At 37.9% G+C, this 24287-nt stretch overlaps 1 protein-coding gene across 3 annotated transcripts in view; it reads right to left on the bottom strand.

Annotated features, from left to right (window-relative positions):
* KIAA1328 (KIAA1328 ortholog) overlaps nucleotides 1-24287 on the bottom strand; it is a 176367-nt gene that overhangs the window by 59529 nt on the left and 92551 nt on the right. The window lies entirely within an intron of this gene.

Below are 24287 nucleotides of genomic sequence, written 5' to 3' on the forward strand. Positions count from 1 at the left end.
GTAAATGTGCTCTCTTCAAAACAGCTGCTGGTCCATGTTGATGGACATGCAGCCAAACTCGACAAAATGTTTACCAGAACACAGACACAAATTGCTATCAAATCTACATTTCATTTCATCTACATAAGTATAATAAATGTAAAACTACCGTGTGCAGGATCCTCAGCATAAAATGAGTCACGTCAGAGTATCAAGTACTTGTGAGCATCTAGGGTTACATAAAATCAACTTGAAGAGTGGCAAAAAACATTAAATGGTAAGGTTTGAAAATGTTTAATTTTGAATACTGAGCCAAAAAATCCATTCGGCCACTATAAATACTCTTTGATTGGCTATTACACAGCAGGAGATTTGATGTAAAACATTTCACCTTGCGCTGAATGGTATATTACTTACCGCTGGAAATTTGATGAGAGTTTTTGAAATATCTTTACAGAAACACAGATAAAAACCAACTACTTTCTGTAAAAAATGGTTGTACATCAAAAGCTGTCATTTAAATACAAAACATGTTTAAATACTGCTATAAACGTAAGTGATTTTTCAATTAAGCTGGGCAAGTGATTATAGTCTGATAAAACCCTGAAGAAAACAAGCAACTGTAATTCACATTTGTCAACCCAGTACAAGTGAATTCTAGTGGTTTTGTTATAGTCATGGATATTATGTAATAGACATCACAATCCTAGTTCCATCCTGGAGCATCTTTGCACTACGGTTCATCTAGGCAGTTAAGCATTTGAGCTTTTATGCACATCACAACAACAGTGTATCAGGCACATGGATTTCTTTTGCTAGAACTGTGCATTAATTTGAATAACAAACTGAATTTAAGCTCCTCCAGCCTTTGGGACCTTCCACAAAGATATGGGGCTTTTTAATTACAGAAGCCAGATTTGTTGAAGATAGCAAAACTACTGCAGTGTAAGTAGTTTAGCAGAGAAATCTGGAATCCACTGATGGAAAAAAAGGTATTATTTGCCCTCTAGGAATGCTTACAATAGATAGGTATTGTGCACATAGAGTGCAAGACTCTATGTCAGCCAGACCCAAAACATTCAAATTTAGGAATGCAGGCAATGATTAGAAGAGAGATATAACACAAATCTAGGCAGCATTTATATGTGTAATTTAGATTCTTTTTTTAGTAAATAAACAAAATACCAAATATACTCAGCTGCCCTTCAAGACAACCAATTACAAGTTTCTTGTAGACTTCACAGAATGTAAATTAATGTGGATTAGCACCTGAATACGGATATTTTATTATTTCCAGTTTTGTGCATACAAATATATCCTCTCTGCCATGTGATTGAAAGCCAGCGATGTCATGTTTTGCCCCAAAGGGCCCAGTGAGTTGGAGGCATTTGCATTACTGTCAGTGCTAAATGTCTGAGTAAAGTCTGGTGCTTGGACTGGGTGAAAAGTGCAGGACACTAAAATATTTTAAAGTCAGAGGGGCTGGCAGGGCAACTGAGTGGAAATGCAACATGCTGCCAAAAAGACGGAGTTTTGTTATTTATTATTTGTAGCATGCCATCCTTGTCAGCAATATTTTCTAGACAAATAAAGGCTACAGAGGCATTTAATCTGAATTAAACAATACAGAAAGGTCTCTCATTTCCTCTCATCACCTGCTTCTGGTTATACAGCATTTAGGGCACTGACAGGAAGAGATTTCAAGGTGGAGGGTTTCTGAGTCCCCATGGACAGCAGAAGGTCTCAGACCTGAAGATATTCTTAGAGCATCCTATCAGGGCTGACAGTGTAGAGTGGTCACAGAAAGCAAATTCCTGTCTTTCTGCAGCCCATAAATAGTTAAAAAGAACACACATAGAAAAAGGAAACTCAAAAGATGAAGCGTCTGAGAATACCTTTATTTTAGCAGTTTGCTGACTGAAGACACAAGAGAATGTTAAGAAGTCTAAGCACACAAATGAAGATGTTACAAAATAATCATCAGGTTTAAGAATAAAGGTCCACACTGCAAATTAACTTCATGGCTGAGACTCTATTAACAGTCCCTGAAGGCCCTAAAAGAGAGGTACCAGTTAGCATTTGTTGACCTTGGCTGCCATTAAGTCTGCCCTGATGGTCTCAGAAATGGCATTGACATTTAAAGACTTCATAACAAGGCAGAGAAACTTTAATGTTATTTCACAGTTACAATATGTTTGCAGGGGGGAAAATTCTCATTAATGTCATTGAATGTGAGTGGGATTTTCTTATTCCTTTAGAAGGAGGAGGTCATGTTAGGCAGAAGACTGAGTTCCACATGCCTTTGATGGCTACTCAGTACTTTGCAGGGTCTAACTCCAAATAAAAACTAACTATTGGGAGTCAGAAACTAGTCAACAACATTTTTAGTAATTTGTGGGTTTTCTGCTAAAGCCCTAATTGAAAATACAGCTGGACAGTAGACATTGCAGGGAAAATGGACTGACACACATATGAGGGACCAGTGAATGACATGACAGATCTGTAGGATGCAGGCCAGGCAAAGGGGAAAAGTAAAGAAATATTCCTAAGACCCACCTACTACTGTGAGTCTAAAGACACACAAGCATAAGGAATAAGGTAATTTTACAAGATGAGTTTAAGAAAGATACTGCCTATGGGACACATGGAAACCATGATAGACCATGATGCAACAGCTGTGCTTTCTCCTCCATGGAGCTCTTCCAGGCTTGCTGTGCTGTATTTAAAGATACAAGTTCCTTTAACTAAGGCTTAAACAAACTCAGACTGCTCCTTGTAAGGTAAGGAGTTAATAAGACTTGATCAGATGTGAAACTCCTGTGAAACAAGGAGACACTAAAAATGGTTTTAACAAGCTTTAGAAAGATTTAAAGATGAAGACACGTATGGAGGTCTACAAAGTCTTTAGAACAACCCCAGTAATTTTTGTTCAGGGATTCAGCGCAGAGTTTAAACAAACATCCAGTCCTTAAAGCTTCCTATGAACAGACAAACAGTGCACCAGTTTTATGCACGTAGCATTACGATCAGTGCAAATTGTTCTTAAATGCAACTTGTGTGCTTTGCAGTTCTAATTCACAGTGCTGCCAGAGGAAGCACAGGTACAGTCTGACTCCAGCAAAAAGGGCTTTGTACTGCATGGCATGAACTAGCAACTGAGCGTCACAGGCAAGGTCCTGATAGATTTTATTACGTGTACAAATATGTTTAAGAATCAGCCCAAAATCATTATCTTGAGAAGTCCTGTGTGCTCTGAGGGACAAAAGCTGGCATCCCAGCAAAATACAATGCTGTTAGGGTGCAGAGCAAAATTGCTAGAGATGTTTACAGTCTTAGGAGTTTAGTTCATAGCACTCGGGTCTGTAGTTTTTAGCTGAAGTATGTCTGAATACAAGAAAAACAGATAATGAAATAAAATACTTCTCAGTTGTATCTTGAGGATATTTCTCTAATCGGGATTTTCAGCTCAGGAGTTTCTTTTGGTGGGGTAGAAAGAGTAGAAGGAACATACAGATTCAGAACCAGCCCGTTGTGCTGATCTAAGTGGGGACCCTAAAGGAAAACAAGAAGAATGAACAGAAGCAGCAACCAGAGGAGAAATACAAAGATTTAAAGATTCTTAAAGATGATGTGGATACTACTATACACAGAAAGAACACCAAGGGCACAAACTTAAGATTTTTCACTAGTGTAGTTGTTCTTTGGACACGGTCAGCAAAATTTATTAGGGAAAAAATTTTCACTGGAAGCATTGTCAAGCCCTGGCACAGGCTGTCCGGGGCAGTGGTGGAGTCACCAGCTCTGGATGTACTTAGGAGACATGCAGATGTGGTGTTTAGTGATGAGTTTTAGTGGTGGGCTTCGCAGTGCTGGGTTACTGGTTGGACTCAGAGGTGGTTTGCAATCTAAACAATTCTGTGATTCCATTAGTGACCTAGCTGACACCCTCACCAAGGTATACGACCTAAAGCTGGAACTGAGTCACAACTCTGAATGGTTGATATATGGGTCTCATCTGAATAAAGCTTGGCTTTGGGTTTCAGGTCTATCAACAGTATAAACACTTGCTTTTGTCAGCAAAATGAGGAGGATGTATTAAAAATAAGTTCAGATAGGATATTGAGGCAACAGAAATGTTGATTTTAAGAACAATTACATAAAATTATAGGACTATTTGAAGTACATTGCTAGTGATTAAGGAGCTATTCTTTCCAAGATTCTGTAAGAATTTATCAGGGAGAATGAAAAAGCATAAAGATTTTAAAGGATATTAGTACGATCTACTGAAGGCTATAAATTCTTTTCTTTAAATCGTATAATTCTTTGTTAAAATCTGTGCCATAAATAACACAATATCAGTTATTACAAAGTGCCATGTAATAGTACAACAACTGTCTCTGTCACTGCCTAAGATAAATACAGTAGATAACTCCTAAGGTAAGCCAACCATTTTTCAAGCAAGAAACAAAGCACTATTTTCTGTAGAAATTATGTATAGTTACGATAGCCGTATTCACTGAATAAAACAAGTGGTCTCAAATGAAAGATACTGTGAATGACAGTCACTAACCTGTATTTTTCCTGTAAAAATCTACTGAACTCCACATACTGAACAGGCTAAAAAAAAGTAATACCACATCACAAAAATGTGAATCTATAGATGGTAGTTGACAGCAGAGGAACACCTCCCATGTTTGTGCTGCCTTCAGTATTTTTTGTCATCTTTGTTAAGAGGGTTAGAGCTGGCATGCCAGGTGCACAAAAAAACTGAATTCAAAGTAGCATGTGAGCATTTGCTGGCGCTCAGCTTTTATATTTTGCATTCATAAACATGCCACCCTTCTTCTCCAGCTACCCAAACACTGTAGAGATAATATCTAACAAAGGCTCCGATTTCAGATCAGCAGACTGGTTCTACACTGCCTGATAAGGCAGTAAATAATACAGTGCTCCAAGAAAACTTAAGAGAGGTGTACGCGTGCCAAGTCCTGGAAGTCACTGTGAGCAAAATGTCCATTAATCCCCCATGGTACCCACACGTGGCAGTGCAATACCTGGCCACTAAATTTAAGCAAACATGTTTGCTTTTCAAAACAAAACTGTATCATTCCTTTTTGCACTACAGAAAAATGCCACTACACTAATCTTTACAGCACCATGTCCAACTATTAAGATTCAATGTGCTGCCAACATTATAAAAATAATTTTTAAAAAAATCCCAATCTTCTGACTTCAATTTTTTACTTCTGCCCTTTATTTTACTGAAGAATCAGTAGTTCAGGACCTAGATAAATATTTCAAGAACTATACTATTTGTGAGTAGAGCAGGTCACTACTATTTCCCAGTGCATTTGGAGTTCATGTGAAATAAGGGCAAAAGAGTTATGAGCTGCATTTTTAACATGGGCATATACAGAATAGTTGTCTAGCTGATAGAGAATGTGTAATGCAACATCTGCACTGCACGCCTTGCCAAAGCCCATCCCAAATAAATGTAGTGCATTCTCCCTAGTGCAATTAACTCTTGTACTCTGGCAGGTTGTGCTAGAAGATCATCAAGGTAGATTACCTTCCAGCATACGAACTAAATACTTACAGGTGTTATATCATCAGTTATTACTTACAAACTTCTGCATTTAACAAGACATCCAGGCAAATGAATGATCTAATTTATGAATTATTTATAAGAATTTCACAGCATGCTCCTGGCGTCATCCATGGCCTTTTCCAGGTCATATGACACCAATTAGAGCTGAATTTTAAATTATTCAATAACCTGAACTCTCTTGTCATTTAACATATAGATATCAATGCAGTAAACAAGTTAAGTCTAATGGGCCCTGGAGGTTTGCGTTCCTCCACCCATCAGCAGCAGAGGCTGTATGCTACCACTGGAATAGAAAATAATAGAATGCAGCAGTCAAAAACATTTGCAAGGTTTTAATAAATTATTTTGCCTCCCTTAGGGATTTTAGTATAACTTACAAGCTCTGAATCTAAAACATATTAAAGTCCTTAGCTATGTGCTTTTAAAACAAAATTAGGACATAGCAAAAGAGCAAGTCTGACACTAACCCTAATTTAGGCCCTTAATTTGAAAAGTAGCGGAAATTATGGAGTAAGCAAGATTTGTTATGCATAACTCATTACCTTCAGGCTCTCCTACAGTAAAGCCAAAAATAGCCCTTCTCCCAACATAGATACACCTGCCTATAAAGATAAGGCTACACAGAGGGAAATGGAAATGTTAATTTAACAGCTATCAGTTGACAGGTGTATCTCACACTCCTCACCATTTGGGTGGCAAAATGCTGCCCACCATTCTTCTGTCCCAACAGCACTAGAGACACCAGTGATGTAGAAACTCATCAGGATTTGGGTACTGGCTTCAAGACATAACAGTTCAGAGAGGTCTAAGGTTGCACCTCATCATAAAAAGAAGTGACTGTAACACCTCCAAAGCACACACGCGAAAAAAGATATCTTAAAACCATAATTTTCCATGAGGACTACAAGAAGAACAAGAGGATATCAATAACAAAATGATGAGATGAATAGTATCATTAGATATTTTATTGTGCCTCAGTGTACAGTCTGTAGGAAATGCACACCATGTCCCGGCTCCTGATTGCATGAGCTTGTGAGCATGACCCCCTATCCACTGCTGATCCACTCTGACTCCAAGTCACATGGTAGAAAACTTCTGAGATTGGGTGTGCTCAGTAAAAGCCTAAACTCTGCCTAGCACCAATAGACTTATTTTTATATAGTACCTGTGCCTCAGCTTCCTAAAGGCTGCTAAACTAAATCCCAGACCCATACCTCCAGATGGTCACTTGCAGACCCCTGTCCTGGAGGACCCAGCAACCTCACTCATCTGCACATACATTTCCTTTGCCCACTGCTTTGCAAGGATTAAAAAGTTTCTGGAGATCTATCCAACACCAAAAGGAAAAGACAGAGAGGGAGATGCTCAGCTTATCCATTTAAACACTAGCAAGAAGTTCTCTAGCTACTGCTGTCAAGATAAATGCCAAAAAAACGATGTTGAGAAAACATCATGCCAAATAAGTAAAAACACACGTATCCAAAATGTCTAGCCAGATTAGCAAGAATAAGGATTTAGATAAAGAACACAACATTGGATTTTCTGCTCCCTGACCTTATCATAGGAGAGTGCTGGAACAGAGTTCTCCATGGTTTTTTAAACTTTTTAAACATTTTAAGAAAAATAGCAGAGGGGGTGGGGAAAGACAACTGCCTAATCTCTCAGCACACATTTTAAGAACATACAAAAATAGCTATAAGGGATTTTATTTTGGTTGGCAACCAGATTTAGCTTCATTGCTACACTGGGCAGCATTTGATTATTTCACATTAAGTGTAGTAACATGTTGGACGATAAGAGGGAAGTTCATACTGGTTTTCATTAAAGAGTAATATCCACCATGTATTTGGGTTTTCAAGGTAACTTTTTCAAAGTAACTTTAAAAAGCAAACAGTTTTCCACTTGGAATCACAAGTTTAGCATATCACAGGCTACACATGTCCTCAGCTATTGCCAGTTGCTTTAATATTCAATCAACATTTGCTCCAAAGTCATGCTTTCACAGCTCCAGACACAAGACAAAAGGGCAAATATACTGTGACCCTTCTAAATAGCCCTGATTACTGTGATCAAACAGAAGCCAGATACTGATGTGGAGAAGAAGGTGCAGAGTTTGATGTGTAAAGATTACTGCAGAAGTAGACATTGAATCAGCAATTGCCAACATGCACCTCCACCATGACAGCCAGTATCACCTTTCCCCTGTATTTGCAGTAGAGATAATTCTGTTACCCACTGGCCAGGGATGAACTGTAAGTAACAGCCACTGCTTATTCAGAAAATTACAGAAAGTTTTACTTCCTTCAGGTGTCTCCTGCCCCATCCTTGGGGTATGGATGAAGGCTTTGAAATACTTCTGCTACACAAATAAAAGAATAGATGACATCTAGGAATTAAAAGCATTTTCAGAAGTAGAGATAGTGTTTTGGGGAAAAGAAGAAAAAAAAAAAAAAAAAAAAAAAAAAACCAGAAAATTATTTAAATAGTAAAGAAATTCCACACACGCAAAAGCAGAAAATTTTTTGATTTTAAGAGTGGAAAGATGTGCCTAAGTGAGCGCATTCTGTCAGGAGTGTCCTTGCACTAAGAGCTAGACAGCATTTGGATTCTGCTAATGATCCCATCTCTGGGAAATAATTCATAAAAAGTAAACAGTAATTTTCATATGCCTGCCCTTTTGATCTTACATTTGTAGGGAGTATCCTGAGGCTAGCTGTGGGCGCCCTCATGGCTCTGGCTGATTGACCTCTAATCTGCCCCTCAAGTAACGATCATGCCAAGGAATGACAACAAGAGTTGCAGACGTTTCAGTGCAATCCCATTAAAGGCAGACTGACTCACTTCATCTTGTCAAATAAGAAGTTTCACACAAGAAATAAAACCTTTTTAGAAGGACTCTTTTATTTTGTAATGATGCTGTTCTCCAGAACAAAGACTGGAACAAGAGTAACGCACCAGGACCTGACTGGGACAGAGCTTACATTAACGAGCCAAATGCTGGTGCAAGTTACGTGGCAAACAGTCTCAGTAGCAGAAAATAAGGAACATCTTCTAAAAGAATCAAGTCAGAACCATAGTCGTTGACCTCTGCACATTTCAAAAAAGTACAGATACCATTTATAAGACAGCAGTTGTCTAACTGACTGCTCACAGTTTCATTAGCCACACAAAGCTGTGAGCTTTGAGTCCCCAGCCTGTGTAGTTTTTTCACCCCATACTAACCCTTAGTAAACACAAGAGGGGTTCTTACGTCTCTCCTACTGCGTATGAAGCTTAGAGTGGAAACAGCCAGTCCGGAGCAGCTGACATCTAGAAACTTGCTGTCATGCCAAAACTCGCTATAATGCAAGGTGACTAATTTATTGAAATAAGGGAGTGAAGAAACTACAAATTAACCTGCTGGAATCCAAAGAAATGAGACCACAGACTATTTCCTATATTAGAGTAGTACTGAAAAAGCATGCATGCTCCTGACACACTGCAACAATGCAACAGAGAGATAAATGAACAAGTAGAAATAGAGCATTCGAGTTGCCACCAAAGTCCTTAGGACACTAAGTTGTACCTGAGTAGTACCACAACTCTGTCATGGGCATATATATTTTATATATATATATTATGCTTCCACTTCCTGCTTCAGTCTTTCCACAGTTCATATCCCTGCTCTTGTCAGATTCTCTTGCTTTAGCAAGAAGTCAGCATCTTAATTTACAGTTATGTAAGAAGAGCACTCTGCAAATTGAAAGGAAATGAACTTTTTAGACTAAGAACACATCTAGCTGGAAGTTTTGTGCAAAATACAATGAGTCCTGAAGAAGTTACACCTAAGTGTGATACCTCATAATCTGTTTCCTAATCTGACAGTCTCTGCATGGCACACGAGTCCCTGAGACCTCTGAGCAACACAGGCAAATGATCTCATGGGAGTCTGGAAGGCTCTGCTTGCTGAACATAAAAATTCAAGGTTCTCTTGGCATACAGGCTGTGATTTCAGTGAGAGATTAAATGTTTTCTCTTTGGCAGGTTTGCAGTATGTCAAAGAGGTATATAAATTAACTAATGAAAGACTGCATGCAAAGTTGAATCAAGGAATAGGAACATGGAGCAAATAGCAATCTCTCCCAGGGTAAGCCAGCTGTTGCCTTTTGAAGCTCACCACAAAAATGCTGACTCCACAACATTCCCACCACACCTGAAATGTGACAATGGATGTCCGAGCAGACATTCCATGTATGGCTGAGGCTCCTTAAGAGCTGAGGGCATCTTGAAGTGGGTTTAGTACTGTTGGAGGTGGCAATCACTGACAGAGGGAAATGACCTCTGATACATCAAGTGACAAAGATCAACTTCCTCTCGACCTATGGAAATAGATCTTTTATAGTCCTGCTTAACACCATAAAGTATAGCAATATTGTCGCAGCTATTATTTGCATAAAATGGCGCTGGATGTGTTGTAGAGCAGTTTGACAGTCCAACCTGATGGGTCTCAGCTGCAGAATATTGATATAAAGGCTCTTCTATGGTAACCATAGGCCATTAGGTTGTCTGAATGGACATCCATCACTACCAGTTTGTGTGAAGAAGAACATTAAGTTAAAAAGGCATGACCAAGAATAAATTGAAAGGCCCTTCACTACTCCAGGGCACCAATGACTTTGTGAGGCAATCGCTTTCACTCTGTGGCAGTCTGGACAGAAAGACCAAGTAAAACCACCCCCAGGTTTATTAAAGGGAGTTCAGTTTCATAAAGTTCTCAAAGTCTCAGCACTTGCAAGAGCCAGAGAAAGGACATCCTTGCAAAAAGCTGGGCCTTGGTCACAGGCACACAAAAATATGCAAAATACTTAAGTATATGATCTTAGTCTCACATTAATAGTTAGCAAAACAGTCTCCCTGCTTACAAGCTGCAGGACAGGGACATGGAAGGACAGGTTCCAGCTGTGAACCCCTACCTTACAGTCTTTTCAAGTTGCAGATGTGGAGCTTCCTTTCAATAGAGAACCATTATTTTGTTGTGCTGTGCCAATTTAAGAACTCTATTGTGATGAACAGGCACTCCATACCTCTTTTGTGCCATTTCCAACTAGTATCCTGACATGCATACAAAAAAAGAAAAATCTCTTCCCCACCATAGCAATTAATGTAGTATATATTAAAAAACTGAAATTTGACCTTAATTATTCTCATGTAGGGAACCAATTTTTGATGGGAATTCTTTTTCCCAGGGTAAACCATAGAAGTTTGTGGTTTTATATTTTACCTTTCCTCTGGTTTATCCTTCCCAACTTTGTGAACTCCATCTGCACAGTAAGTCTGTACAAATGCTGAAAGTAGGAACAGCCCATGATGCAGAAAGCAGAGACAGGCCATGATGCCAAAAGGTATAAATTTTTGAAGTTCTGACAAAATTCTAATGCAAAGTTGAACCCTCTATCTGGGTTCCCAGGCCACTTCTTTGGATAGAGTTAGTTAATAAATGTATTCTGATTACCAGGCTTAAGCCTTTCTTATTCCATCTGAAAGAGCTGCACTTCAGCTCTCCTCCTTAAACTCTGGATTCAACAAAGAATAGTAACGCTTTGAGGCTGAAAATCTCTAAAACCACTCAGTGCCAACTTTAACAGGAGCAGAATTAGGTCAACAGTAAAATTCACTCCCTCCAGGAACAGAGTTTGAACCATCCACTTGAGCAGAGAAGAAATTTTCACCGTATGCTTTCATATCTGTAAAGTCCCTTGGGATCTGTAAATTAAAAAAAAAAAAAAGAAAAAAAAAAAGAAAAAAAATCCAAATATTGTTGCAGAGCAGAAAGCGCTATCCTATCAGAGAAGTAAAAAGCAGATTGAGCATCCCTCATAGTTACATATTAAATAAGTATATCTTTTGAAGTGTCACAAACTTGATGGAGGAAAAGACGTGAAGTCTCAAGTATTCAGAAGAACTGTTTGGAGGGGAAAAAAACAAGGAAGAAGGAAAAAGAGTAAAGCAGAAACCCAAATCACATTGGTTCAGTCAGGTATTTAAAATGAGTTTTCTTTAATTAGCTGAACTGTAATACAAATTAAAACGGAGTTTCTTGTTCATAGTATATTCATTGGAGGGGAGGGGATGCAGCTGGCTATTTCCAGAGCAGCTCAATCTAGTCCAGTTCTGCAGGACTGAACAGGAGCCAGTTTCCGTCCTTCTCAAAAAGACCAAAAAGCAGCTTGGCAGCAGAGTCTGACTGCAAGCTCCATCTCAGAAATACTTATGAAGCACAACAAACCCGTGGCAATTGTGACTAAACTCATTAAAATCACTGCAGATTATTTAAAGTCTTCATGCCTGACATTCAAGTCCTTTATTATGCTTTAAATGTCCAGGAAAAAGAAGCTGTAGACACAGGGCAGAAATGAGGGCTTTAATACTGCAGCGGATTGCTACATGATAAGTAAAAGGACTTTGGTCCCACACTGTATTTTTGTCATGAAATGTTAAACTGGATTGATTATAGAATTTCCCCTTATTTTTGAAATCTTTTGCTTTCTGATGGTAGAACTGTTGATGATACAAATACCCAAGCCCAGCTTTCAGTCTGGATAATGACCAGAAGCAAAGTAATCAGATCTCTTGGATCAGTGTGTGTCTCATGGTACAAGATAAGATTAATAGTTTCATGCTGATTTGCCATTTCCTAGAGTAGTGTTAAATTACACATTTACAGGGGGATGGGAGGGGATGTGTACCGTATGAAACTCTCAGAAAAGGGCAAAACCAAAGCACAGTTATCATAAGATAAAACCATAAAACAATCACAGCCCTTGGGGGACCAGAAGCTCTGTGAAGCCTCTCATGTGTCAGATCATCACAGGGTGCCTGGTTATTTCATGATAAGATTATCTAATGTTAATCTTACCACTAGAACTGCCTGCAATAAAAATGTTACAAACCTTCTAATTTTAATTACTGGGTTCCTGAAGATAACTACTTCAATTATGTTTGGAAAAAACCAACCAACCAACAACAACAGCAAAAAAACCAAAACCGCTCCCCATGCTTTCTCTGAAGCTGGGAGTATTTCAAATACCAAAACCGCAAATTTGATGATTTCCCTCTCCTCCCTTTCTATTTTCACTCTAACACAGGGCAGTAAGTGCCTATAGGATAATACAGTTTCTTCCATTTATGTCACAAACTACATCAAAAAAGTGCCAAACGCCTCAAAAGAAAAATAGAATGCACCTGTAAGTACGCATTCTTGAAATAAAGCAGAAGGGGAAACTTTTCCTAACTAAAAATTGCCAATGTGATGATCTTAGCATTAGCTAGCAGAAATGGTAACTGACTGTAACAACTCCAACAGCAGAAGCATACGAGCTAATTCCCTGGAGAAGATTTCTGTAGAGCATTATCTTCAGAACCCGCCACTAACTTACTGAAGAGATAATCTCAGGTGTTAGTTACATTAACTGGTATTGTAACACATGCACACACACATATCCTCCTTGCATTGTAATTCTTATACCTACAAAGCTTTATAGCAAATATCTCCCTCCCACTACCCCAATGCACAATGGCAAATGACTGCAGAGCCATATATGTCATTTACTGTCATAGGACTTCAAACTGCAGACAAGAACTTTCAAAAGGAGAAACTGTGCAAAAATCACCTAGGGAATTAAGTTTTTGGGGGCAGTGGAGTTGGTTCCTCAGGAACACATTATTAAACAGGAGGGGAAAAAACTAAGCATAAAGACTCAGACAAATTCAATAACCTTCCACTGTATCAACTTGATCTGGTCCAAAACTACATTGTCACCAGGACCCTTGTTAATAATAATAATCCACAGTTTGAGTCTGATCCTACATTTTTCATCAAACCTTACTGTAATTGAATTAAGGACTTCATGCTATAACAAAATAAGTTCCTCACAAGAGTTGCAACCTGTTAAGCCAAATAAATATGTCCTGCTCACACTGCCTTTGGATATTATTCTGCCGGATAGTATGTAATTTTCTGTAGATGAAACTAGAGAATAAGAACAGCTGAAGTAATTTTAAAAATAGATTTGTCATTTTACTCACTGGTATGATACAATTTGCTTATACATCAGTTATTTTATATATGCATACATAATCTGTGGTCTGCATTTTCCTTGTGCTTTTAGCATAAAAACGGTTAGAGAAAAATCTAGATGTGTATTTCTCCTGAGTTCACCAGTTCCTGCTGTTTGTTTCTCACCTGAAGTCATAATCCCGTCTTTGACATCATAATCATTTGCACAGCCACCAATTGAGATGTCACAAATGGAGGATTATGGCCAGGTGGGGAATAAGCAGCAGGAGCAGTTGAACTCTTAAGAAACAAAAATCTTGTTTTCATGCAAATGTCCTTCATAATAGAGAACAAAAGAACAAAGGGAGAAAGCTACAATGGAGAGAAAAATACTAGAAGCCAGATTGTTTCTAAATACATGATCTCCCTGAAGTTCCCTCTGAGGAGTCAGCTGCTGATTAACAACTGCACAAATCATTACAAAAATAAAACATAACTTGACATCTGATGATTGAACTCCCCCACTACACCCACTACAAATATACACAGTCTTCTACTTAACATGAAATTAGCAGAAATACAAGGCACTTTGAGAGAACTTGTAACCTTTAGAGGTATTTATATATTCCTGGCAGTAACTAAGCAGTCTTCTCCTTGTTCTATAGATGAACACATTCAGGTCAAAGAATACACAGGACCTCTCTGAATCTCAGTCACAAACAGACTGCTGAAAGACTTTAGGTATTACAAAATTCAGAGCTGAAGTGGCACAAATTCTGGAGTAAGAGAAAACCCACAGCTCCAGTTGCAGTACAACGGGAGGCTGCTACAGAAGAGCTACTCTGGTTTACCAGTTACAAGGAGTTAAAAGAATTATGAACAATTTTTATATTTTAAAAAATGATTCATAAATTAATCTGTCTGAAATGGATAGCTAGAATCAATTTGAATGCCATTACAAAGTCACTGGGAAAAAAAAATTAAACCAAAATTGCAATCCAGATCCAAAACAACAGTAACTTTATATGTAAAGAGAAATCCAAGCTACACTGCTACTGCTCACTTTGTAAGGTTGCTGCAAAAATATCTACCAGGAATAGATGCGTTCATTTTGACTGACTTCCTTCATTCAGGTTTGGGTAAGCATTGCTAAACTGAAAAATGCTTAAATTGCCATATTCTTAGCACTGCTGCTATACCCTTATCAAGAAAATCAGCATTTCTGCATGAGACTCATTAAAAAATGCAAGAATTTCATTTCTGAAAAAGGAAAAAAGAGAAAGTACTGTTTCACATGTTTGTGTTCTGCCTCACTGTTGCTTGTGATGATGCTGAATATATGTCTTTATATGTGACAGCATTGCTCAAACAATTCCATCATCTGCCTTCCCACATAGTCTTCCGGATATATCCTGTCCAGATCTTGTCACAGCACAGCAGAAGTGGCAGTTCATCCCCTCAGCAGTAGTGCAGGGTAGGAAGCTTAACATGAAAACTGTGCCCTCTATCCTCTTGTTTTCAGTCTCCAATTTGTGGTGGTGAAGCGTCAGGACTATTCATTGTTCATTTGAATTGTCCAAATACCCTGCGTGTAAATAAAAGTGCCATTTGACAAAGGAGTAATTCAGTAGAAAAACTTTTTGACTTTGCCACTAATCACTTTGTATTTTAGAGCAAACTCCCTCTTCCCTCCAAATGTGAAATGAGTACAAGCAGGACTATAAACAGCATTCCAGCTTTTAGACACTATCAAGCATGAGAGCAGAGTGCTAAAAACATAGACCAATCTGGGTATCTGTACAAGACAATTGCACATGAAAAAACTAAGTAGTATATATGAAATCTAACTATGACTCTAGTAAACGAGTTGCTGAATAACTGTTAAGATCACTTAGGATTTTCCACTTGATGGACAAACCTCTAATTACCCTAACTAGATTTTAAACAAACTGTTAATTGCTGTCAAGTTGCATTTACCTATGAAATCTGCTGCTTCCTTTTCAGATCTCAAAAGAAGTTTGACTGCCCAGAAGCTTATTAATTTTTCCAGTCTTATCAGTCTAGTTTAACAAAAAATAGTAAGCCTACCCAGAAATCTTGTCCTCCATTTGCTTTTAAACCTATCCTGCATTTTTTCAAAATAGAAGCTATATTCATCCACAGTATTCTAATCATCTTTAAACCTGTTGCTTTAAGAGTCCAGATGGTAGAAGAATCTTTTGCTCCTGTACAAATTTATGTATTATGTATTAATAAGGCTCAAATTCTATATTCAGAAAGCAGATACAGATATTTATGAGTAACTAAAAGAAAACTGCTTTACAGAAAATACATTTAAATTCCTCCCTTCATCTTTCACAAAGGATGATGGGTAGTTGGTTACAGTAATAATCACTTGGAACATGCAAAGGGATATTTCACTATGTTCCTATATCTTACTGGTGGCAGTTACCATGCTACTCCTATTCATACTAAAAGAAGCAGACATACAGGAACATGGTCAAGTTAAGAGCAGGTGAAAGTCATTGTTTTACTTTGACCTGTACTGAAGCTTCTCATCTAGAGGGAAAACAGGTACTTTTCTAAAAAATTTACACACCTGTACTGAAAGCAAAAGTTCAATCATCTTGGAAAGAGTTACACTGTGTTCATATTGAATCTTTACTTCTAGGTGGAGGGAATAAAGGGTGGAATCAATTCTACATGAAATACATGTTCAAACCCTGTATTTCCATAAGACCTTTGTAAGATGAGCAGCACCTGTGCTGAGAATTGCCTACTGAGAATTCCAAGACTCAGCCTTTAGATAACATATGGCAGCAATGGATAATGGACACTCTAGGAGGCAGGAGATAGAAAAATGCCAGTTAAAATATTTAAACACCAAGGAGGCAACAAGCCTTTCAGAATGAAAAAAATCTCCTCTTAGAAATAAATCAAACAAGTGCAGCATACTTTGTTCAAGGCAAAAAAGAATGGGTTTGAGGATGCAAACCCATGCATTTGAAACCAAGACTGAAGGCCAGTTCAGCCACACCTCTACCAGTATGTAAGTAGCAGCATTTCATTCCTAGAGGCCATTGGTGTATGCTGTTAGAGTGAAAAAGTCTGGTAGGTAACAGTATAACTGATGTGCCTTCCAGCTAAAAATCCTTACTGTCATAAAACTGAGTGCTAAGCAGAGCTTTAAATAAATTTTGGAAGTGAAATGTTCTCAAACATTAGCCTGTGATTTCTGAAATTAGAGGCCAACTCTATTACCCCTTGATGCTTGACTTCTGAAATTCCTTAAAATATGACACTTGCTTCCCATTTTCAGGAACACACCTCATGCAGTCAAGCACATGGAGTCAATAAAGGTGTCTCTTCATCTGCCATCTGAAGCTTTATTTTTCTCACTTATAAACTGCAACTGGTTTTAGCAATAGCAATCCCTGCACACATTTGAAATGCACTTCCATTTTCCACATTGCAGAGCTATATGGCTTAGTAAATACATGCAATTTGGGTTCAAAACCATAGCTCCAGGCACTACATATCTAGAATTTTATATTACTGAAAATTAATGCCTTTTTTGCATATGCTTGAGCAATAAATTAAAAAGCTATGTCTTATATGTAACAACTGGGATTTTCTTAGCCTTCATTTTTAAGAAGAATCATGCATACAGAGTTGCATTTTGGTTTCTTCTCTGGGCTTTTAATAAGAGATATGAATTTATTTCAATTCATCAAAAGCAACTAACTAGAACTCTAGGAGTCTCATATTTTGTACTGAAATTTGTAGGTGTTCAACTGTATCAATATCGACCTCTGAATTCAATTTTCCAACTGAAAAAAAAAATTGGCACCTGCGTGTACAGAAATCATGCCATTACCCAAGTAGAATAATCAAAATAATAGTCATAATTTCTTTCAGCACAGAAAACTGCAGTCTGCATATCAGAGCTGAGAGGAAAATAAATGAAGTTATGATAATCGCTGGAAGGGTGGCACCAGGACTAAATAATGCTTTGATCATGTTCTCTCCTGGAGAACCCTATTTCATCCTGAAATCTCCATTCTCCCATGCACATGGAGCAGAGATAAAGCCATGGGTATTACTGAATGCATATTGAAGGTGACTGAGAAACAGGGCAAGAGTCTTGCTCTCTGCTTGCTAACACAACCTTGCCTCCTCCATGGCTTTCTTTTTGCCACCTCAGTCTGACCAGTGACCAAGGTGTGAATGCTGGAGTATGCCATAGCTTAGGGACTCTTCAAATTAAGGCTACTGTAGAAGTGGCCCAAGTGATGGCCAAGGAAGGGCCAACAACTGTTGGTCCTTATGCCTCCTCACCTCAATATAGAAGGGAGAGCCTGGAGACAATTTAACACAACTGGCTGGAATGCCAGGCCACAGACTTGTGGGATAGAAAGCTGAATCATGGAATCAGCACGCTGTGTCAAAAACCACTTGAAACAAACATCTCACGCAGAACTCATTTGGGAGAAGCCTTTCATTTCTGTCATACATAAACCATAAAGAAGACTGAATTGGAAATAAACCTTTTTCATCCTGTATGTCTTACTTGCTTCACTCAGAATATGCCTCTGCTCTAAATTCGATTTAAACTTGGAGACGTCATGCTTCAGAAAGTAAAACTAATATGGAAAAGATGAAAAAGAACTTTCAACACGCAATCTAATACTGTTTTTATCTCCAAAGTAAAGATGGAAGCACTAATTCAATAAAACAATGGTAAGAGGAATCTCTTCGTTTATTTCCCAGTGAATCTTAGGACTTCACATGCATTGTTAGCAATTATACTATGTGGTTTCATGAATTGCTCTAATTTTAAAATGTATTATTTCATAAAATCCACAAAAATGATTACATAAATCAGAAGAATTTGAAAAGAAGTATCACCTTCCACTTCACAAAGGCAATGAGCAAGCCAAGCTGCTCACTTATAAAAGAGAGATCTAGAAAATTATAAACATTTTCATTACGACAATTTTAACCCACCAATATTTGAGAGGAATATATATCACTTGTACACAAGTTAAGTTGAAGCTAAAGTTCTGAATTTGATGGTGTTTTTTAAACCTTCAGTCTACAAAATCCATAGTAATGTATTTTGTTTGTGTTTTTTCAGCAGTGGGATGTCCCTGGAACTGGAGCAATGTCAGATCTGTCCACTACCACAAGGCTTGGTATCAGCAGTGGAAGCCTTCCTAGAGACACTTTTTGAAAGTAACTTTCAATGTCTTTCCTACATTACAAGTATACTAAATGCACCAAATATAATTTTCTCTAAACAAAATGGTATTCATCAAATCTTCAACCTATTATACCACATTCTCTTTTGGAACAGACACATCGATAGAACAGCATCGTCAATCAATCCGATAGATTTTGAGTCTATCTGCAATGAATCTACTCTGCAATAAATTGGCTTGAGTCATTTAAAAACTCCTATCTTAATGTTATGAGAAGAAAAATTATTATTTTGATCTACTCCTCCTCCCCTTAAAGCACCTTGGCCAAGGGCTGAGCATTAAAAAGAAAAAGAACCAACAGCTGTATTACAGCAATAAAGCCTAAAAAAAAAAGGACTGATCAATCCAGAGGAGAAAAAATATAAAAGACATCATTCTGTATAAAACACACACAAAGATTTTAACTCAAAATTTTCAACCGTGTCAAATGTGTTATAGTAATTAAACAAGCAGACAGAGTGCCAAAGCTGTAAGTAGTTACAACACCCATATTTTCCCCCTTTTAAATCTTTCTGTAGTTTCCTAAACCATTTACACTTGTATCCTTTCACAAACACTGTTCTATTAAGGTACTTAGCAAGAGTACCACAGGCAACGATGACCCATAAACCTCTATGTGGATTTCTCTGCTTGTGTCTACAGCACCACCAAAGGAGAGCCAGGATTTTCTCCTCCCTCCTTGCACTAGGGAGGAATTTGCAATTCCTTTTCAGAAATTATTCCCATTACACTTCCTCTTCAATGTGTGTTGCATTTACTTCTCTTAGATGAATCTCAGCTATGTTGAACTGCATCTCACACTCCTATCAGCTCACCTTAAAACATTGTTTTCCTTCATGAAATGGTTGAGCATAAAAATACATAATTCACTACAATTTCATCAAACAGCACTGAGCAACAGCTTAGCTCAAATTGTAAAGAAAGAAGAAGGTTTTCCAGAAGGCAGTTTCTGCCACCCATAAAAAATAATTTTCTGACATTTGAGCAACATAGTAGCTTGGAAAGGTGCTGAGGAGCTGAGTGCTCCCACTTTTCAACAGTTTTAGAGTCAAGAACACTCGGCATCAGAAGTATTAGTTCAAGCCCATGTCAAATCACTTTATCTGAACATATATTTAAATATGTAAAGTAAGGTACATATATAACTGAAAACTGCACAGAACAAAATCAAGAGGGCCAGTTTTGCAAGGCAGAGGATCAACTGGAAGAGAGTAGCAAATCAGGCTTTCAATACCTAATGAAGAAGTCCTTCAAAAGAATCCCAAGGTAGTTTTCCCTATAATTGAAGGCACATAAACCTATTTCAAATACTTCTGATACTGTAAGATCACCCTAAAAAGTTTGCACAAAGTAACTTTTAGACTGATCTATCATTCTGTTCAAATCAATTCTCTTCAATGCATTGCACAAAGGAAGACTAGCTGAGATACGGCTGGCATCAATGACAGCACCATGAAAACTGAAAAATTACCTCTAAAATGGTTTGAGAAGAAAATACTCAACACTGTATTTCATATCACAGTCTGAAACAGAGTATGTTATTTATAATGCTTTGTGAAAGTACTACCATTAAAAAAATTAAGATGGATTAAGATTCAGAGAACAATTTATAACAGCAGTGATCTGGTTAAAAAACAAACATTTAAAAAAAAACATAATGCATTAACAGGTTAATAACAAATAATAGGCAACAGTTACACAGGCTACTAAAAATGGGTGTGAAATGATGAAATGGGAAATAAGGACTATAAAAATGCTTTGTGATGGCAAACCACAAAAAAAGCCTCCCATGGGAAGTAATGGAAACAAACTTTCATGCTATTTAGGCTGGACAAAAATGTTTAAAAGAAGATATGTAAGGAGAAAAATCCTACAGTGGGAGCAAGGAATCAAAGATGAAAATTTTGGTTACACACATGGATGGGGAATGCAAGGATAAGATGAATTGCCAAAGTAACACTAGAAATTTGAGAGAAGCCCAGAACACTCTAGGTGGGAGGGGGGCAGAGAAGGAACGACTAGAGAAGTTCTTTGTCCCTAATATTTCTGATATTTACATCGTTTTTCCAATGCAATAAAAGCAAGCAACAATCTCCAAGTAGAATTAACAAGCATACAGAAAGGCAATAAATATGGGTTTAAAATGGAACATCTAATAAGAAAAGAAAGTCTTTCTCTTTTCTGCAAATGGAGGATAATGACAATTTAAATAAAAAAACCCATAGGAAACCATATTCATAATATACGGTTTCTGCAGGCTACAAAAATCATTGCGAGGTGCTGTATACTGCAGAGTTTTATGACATTTTTTGGCTGAGTTGATGATTAGGAGATTACATAAGCTGTTTATTACTTGCTGCAGCCTATGGAGCGCAAAAAAATGAACTGGTCATTTAATTTACACTAAATTTGTCCCAGATAGCAGAAAAAAAGCAAAGCAACTCACTGAAGACAGAGCAAGCATTAAAATGCTGCAACTGAGACAACAGCACGATTTTCCAATATCGCGTACTACAGAGAAGTAGTTTGGTAAAAGACAATTAGTATAAAAAAGCTCTTGAACTCTGCCTGGACCCATGGATTAATGCCTAGCAACAGAAATGTGTGCATGCGTATTCACTTGCACGCGTGCATGAGCATAATGGTTGTGGATGGAAAAGGGAAGAGCTCAAGAATGACACAGGGCAAGAGAGGAAAAGAATGGCAATTCAGTCTTCATGTTTCCCAAAAGTCTCAACCAGAACTAATCAAAATGAATTCATCTGAATGTCTGTGATGGCCAAGAATTTAGTCACACACAGTCTGGCTGTCCAAATGAATGGTGAGGAAAGGGCTCACATCAATCAACTTCATCCAAGAAGATTGGCACAATTTCAATAGGGATTGACAGAGTTCAGTGTCTGCCAGACTGATGAGCCAAGCACCAAGCTGAAAATGTTCTGACTATTCATAATGACATTGCAATCTAGGGTCTTTGATTAATTAATTCAGGAACTAAAGCATTCAGTTACTGTAAGAATAATATTCGAGGTAGCTGTTTCTCACCCTTTACTGTATATGAAATCCCACTGCTCTGCCTCAGGCCTGCACTGGTACTATTACCAGAATGCCTTTCACTGCTGCTATGCTGGGTCTAATGTACAGCCCAGTTCCTCCCCTCCCTCAAACAATTTACTTACTTACAAAATAAATAAAGCCTTGCAAATGCTCAGTGCCTTGCCTTTGAGAGATTTTGCTAAATGAGCCTTCTTCAAGCCACAGAAGAAACATTTGTCTTAATTGTTACTAATAATGTTATCTTTCAGCCCTCTCCGAAAATCTCTGACCAACAGCAGGGCCCTCGCCAGGCACTGCTAAAAATGTCGCTAGGTAGCATTACACATGCAGGCAATTAACAGCTTCAAAAAGAAGGTTGATCATTTTATTGCATTATTGTTCAGACAGAAGAAAATTAATTTTCATTAAGATAAGACCTTTCTACTCATTCTCAGCCCTAAATCTGGTTAGATGAAGGCAAGGTGTCTGCTATATTAATGAATTCCAATTAAACACAATTGGGCAACACAAATAGGAAACTTGAACAAGTTGTATTGAAGTTAGGGAGTGCTGCTACACTTTCTTGGATGTGCAGTCAATCACACTGACTGTGTTTAATGGAAACCTTGAAGGATGAAAGACATTATACTGAAGTCAGATTGAAAAAAATCCCCATATTTAGCTTTCCCCAACCTAAATTATCTCAAATATATTGTCCATGTATTTGAACAGAGTAACTCAGTCTGTAGTTACCCTTTCTTTCCTTCCAGTGTGCATCATTTTTCTGCTTAGCAATGGTGTTCTCTGTAGCATTAAAGTATCCATCTGCACTGAAAAATATTTTAAAGGGAAGCAACAAGCTTGACATAAAGAGTAGGAGTGAGATCCCAGAAAAACAGCAGCAAGAAAGAAAACCAAGGACTTAAGTTGGGAGAGTTTATTAATTGACCTTGTTTCTCCAGTACACATTGCACCTAGGGTGTATTTATTTTTTGAAACTCCATTTTTTCAAAAATAATACTTGCCTTTTGCTGGAACAAAGTCAATCACCAACAAGTACTGTGACCCACGTAAATGGAGAAATTTAGCTAGAATTAATATATGTGCTGCTTTAATAGGAAAATGAAGAGGCATTTGCTTAATTTTCATGCCTATTTAAGCAATCTTTTTGTTCTAGGCTAAGTCTCACCTAGCAGAAGACCTTTAAGCTACAAAGCACAGGGGATTCACAATGCAGTGGCATGAAGGTGTCTCACAGGCCACATACAATGAATCCCTAATGGAAACACACCTGGCAAAAAGGATGCAGTAAACTCACCAGATTCCCAAACTACACCCTTCTCCAAATTACAAATTGTAAGGGACACACAAAGACTAAGGTGCATTTATAGGCTTGTGGCTGCTCACAGCTTTCAATGTGGATTCAAAACTCCAGTTTTGCTCCTTAGTGAATAATATATTCTATATGAAGACTATTTTCTCCTTCTTAGCACTGGGAAATATGACCTTTAGGATATTTTAGCTTAGTTCAAGTGATTTGACTGTGTTTCTCCCTTCCCTCATTCCGTTTCAATAGAAGTTCATATAATTCAACTTCATCTGCAAAGCTCAGGGAAGCCTATAGGTAGAGAACAAGGTACTGAACTGTTACAAAGCAGCAACTGGTAAAGAACTTTTTACTTCTTCTTAACTTTTAATCAAGCACTCTTCAGTAGTTTCTTGTATGAACTGAGAAGATTTGTCACACCAGCACCTAATTCTGAAAATCAGCTTAAAAATCAACTATAAGCAGAGCAACAGTTATTTCAAAGCTGAAGGACAAGACACTCAGGGAAACAAGAAGTCTGTTAATTTAAACTGAGTTACTGAGATCCAGAAAGTCTCAATGAAAATGAGACCATCTATCACTAAAGCAAAGCCATCCCACCAAAAATGCCTATACACAAAACTGTACTCATTTCATTTCGGCCATACATATGTGTATCTCCCACTACACAGCTAACAGCTGACATGGGGAAGGGACTTTTAAAATCTTTATTCCTTCCTTCTATCCTGTTGTCACTGCTGTGCACTTCAGCCTCCCTGCCCCTTGGTGCAGTCACCTCTATGAAAGCCACATAAGTATTGCAAATTGACTAACAAGATTAGCAAATCTTCGCTTGACTTGTTCAATAAGGTGTTGATGCATACAGATATATTTGCCGAAATTACTTCATCCAGGAGCCATCAAATCTCACTGGAGCCCCTTCTATTTTTAGTCCCTAATCCCTAAACCTTTTTAACCTGCATATAAGACAAAGGAAAAAAAAAAAAAAAAAAAAAAAAAAGGGAGCTGAAAAGGAAGGCGAAGAGATAATGATGCCCTCCG

This window comes from Prinia subflava, chromosome Z (assembly GCF_021018805.1).
Source record: "Prinia subflava isolate CZ2003 ecotype Zambia chromosome Z, Cam_Psub_1.2, whole genome shotgun sequence".
NCBI classification, from domain to species: domain Eukaryota; kingdom Metazoa; phylum Chordata; class Aves; order Passeriformes; family Cisticolidae; genus Prinia; species Prinia subflava.